This window comes from Arachis stenosperma, chromosome 8 (assembly GCF_014773155.1).
Source record: "Arachis stenosperma cultivar V10309 chromosome 8, arast.V10309.gnm1.PFL2, whole genome shotgun sequence".
Classification (NCBI taxonomy): Eukaryota; Viridiplantae; Streptophyta; class Magnoliopsida; order Fabales; family Fabaceae; genus Arachis; species Arachis stenosperma.
Window position 1 is genome coordinate 51,823,005 of NC_080384.1, and position 3,099 is coordinate 51,826,103.

Sequence of the window (3,099 nt, forward strand, 5' to 3'; positions counted from 1 at the left end):
AGTACACAAGGACGCATTATCAGGACCATTAGAAAAAACCGATAATTAAGAAAGATCCCTTGGCGACTTTCGATTGAAATTTATTTTTAGTATCTAGCTATAGAAAGATGAGGAACTTTTATGGTAGCTATATTATTAATCTGGCTTCTAAACATCATGAAGTTCATGCACAAAACAGCTTTCTAGATCAATCTTCTTTGGGTGGAAATAGATAATGATCTTTCTTTGGTTTTATTTTTTATTTTTTATTTTTTTCAGAATTTTATAAAAGAAATAGTAAAAAGAAGAAAAAATAGAATTTAATTATTTTCTTTTTTATAATATAAAATATTAAAAATAAAAAGAAAGCTAAAACTATCGTAAATTTTTGTGATGGATTTTTAAAATACCTCCATTCAATTTTTATTTTTCCTTGTCTTTCTCTTTTCCAGACTTGATAAATTAAATTTTTTTAAGCAATAGTCAAATTCTTAAAAGAAAAAATTATAGTAAGCACCTTAAATATATCGAACTTCTTAAAGAAAAATATCAAATATGTTAATCCATCTTTCTCTCTAATACTAATGCCACTAATGAATTAACTAGAATTTTTTAGAATAAATAAAATAAATATGAAATAACATATTATAAAAAATATCCTAACTAATGATTTCAATTTAAAAAAAAAAATAAAAATATAAAATGTATTAAAAAATCTTAACTAACGATTTCGATTTTTTTTAAATAAAATAAAATTTTTTAACGATATTTTATCATGTCACAAATAGTTTAACTAATTCAAACCTATTAAAATAAAGTTATTAAATAAGATAGAACTAACTACCTCATAAATAATCCAAACAACAGTCATATTTTGTAAAATCATTATTATCTAACCTAAACTAACAAAATCAGTCTCATAACAATATATAACATAAATATCTAACCTAAATTACAATCACTATTATCTAACCTAAACTAATAAAAATAATTTAATAACAGTAATATTAAAATATTCAAGTACGTAATTCGATTATCAATGTGTGTAGTCACATTCAATTGGCATACGTCATTGTCAATGATCCGAAAGTTAAGGAGAAGCAAAGGAAATGAAATTTTTCTAAAGAGACAAGGAAGTTCAGAATTTGAAAAATAAAAGAAATGAACTCTTCTGTGGATGAGTCTATATATATGAACTCCAATTTTTAAATATTTTGTTTTCACTGTTAACGGAATACGTTTAAATTGTCAATGATATTATTATTCTTTACTTATTTTTTTTCAAAGATGAGATATATTTATTAGAAAATCATCTTATTTAAGAATAAAATAAATAACAAAGTGTAAAAAAAAAAAAAAAAAAAAACTCTAACGTGTGTCTACATCTATAATTTTTATATTTATTTTATTTATTTAAAAATTTTTCTTTTTATTATTAATTTACATAAATTTTTTAGATAAATTTTACTTATATGACGTGTTATCAGATTTTCTATAACTAAAAAAATTCATTAAAAAGTCCAAAAGGATTTTTCTAATACTTTATTAATTAAAGCCTTGCTTCTATCAAACTTTAAAAAGTCCAAAGAAATAACAAAGTATATCAACTTAATTAATTAAATATTAATTCTTTTTATTTTTGTACTTTTTTAATTTCATCCATGCTTATTACTTTGGCCTACTTGGCCTCTCTTTATCGGCTATCTTCACTTTCACTATTTTACATGAAAAAATGTTTTCCATCATTTCGTGCATAGTAACTAATGTAATCTCCATATAATTAAAGAGATTAGGGAGAAAAACAAAATCATAACTCACAAAGCAATCTTGTAGCAGATTTTAGGATACAAAGTTATCACTAGTATTGACCAAAAAGACGAAAGAATAACCATCATCACTAGTACAGTGATCTTATTATTATTTTTTAACAAAAATAATTATATGGAATTGTAAAAATAGTCATATCATACAGCAATCATCATACATAAAAAATTAACTATTAATTTATTATATATATAAAATGAGTAATGCTACAATGAAAAGTCAAATTTTAGTAAAGAATGAAAATTGTTTTCTTAGAATAGAAAAATATTAGCAATAAAAATTTATCATGTGCAATGTATATATTCATTTTAAATTTAATAAAAATATTTACTTTTCATCCGATCCTATTTCATTAAAAAGATTTTTTAATAAAATATGTAAAATAATATATATATATATATATATATATATATATATATATATAATAATTCTTTATCTTTCAAATTTTCAATTATGACAGCATGGTTGTGTGCTAATAATGATAGAGACTTTTTCCTTTTTATAAAAATAAAATGAAAAATATTATGTGGTCAAGAAAACCTTGTCAATTGGCTTAGTAGCAACTAGGTTTAAACTTATTATGACTTCAATTACTCCGATCCCTAAGTTAATAAGCAAGTTTAATTACTTGTTTAATTTAGCTCATACACTTTTAAGATCTATAATGTCAGTGATTGTAACTTACAGATATTATAGGTTAAGTTGACCCATTATTTACTTAGTTCCTAATTGTATTAATTGTATATTAATACAAGTAGTTTAACATATAAATCATGTTTAAATACACCCCCATTAAAATGTAATCTTGACGAATATGAATGACGATATTCATTTTTTTCATATTTTAAGTGTTATATATATATATATATATATATAGTCTAAATGTAGATAATAGATATATCTATGTGCATATATTTTAACGGATATTCTAATATTATCTATATTAAGAAGTATATTCAGTAACAAATATCTGTACTAGACTCATATTGGTTTATTGCTGAATAAGGAATTGAATCAAGCGGAGCCTTTTTAACTCAGTGGTAGAGTAACGTCATGGTAAGGCGTAAGTCATCGGTTCAAATCCGATAAGGGGCTTTGAGCCCGACCCTTTTTCATTCTCATAAAACAAAACCTCAGCAGTAGTATTGGTCTTTTGTAGTTTTCGTATTTGAATGCAGAATAGAGATATTGTTGTTGTTCTTTTTTCGAAAAAAAAAAAAACTAAGAGTCTAATTTCAGTAGAAAATAGAATTCTGAATTGTAATAAACTATTGTTATCATTCTAATGAATGATAA

At 22.8% G+C, this 3,099-nt stretch overlaps 1 non-coding gene across 1 annotated transcript; it reads left to right on the top strand.

Moving 5' to 3' along the window:
- The first annotated feature begins 2,826 nt into the window (after positions 1-2,826).
- TRNAT-GGU (transfer RNA threonine (anticodon GGU)) lies at positions 2,827-2,898 on the top strand. Its single transcript has one exon. It is a non-coding gene; the product is annotated as a tRNA-Thr (tRNA).
- Positions 2,899-3,099: the final 201 nt, after the last annotated feature.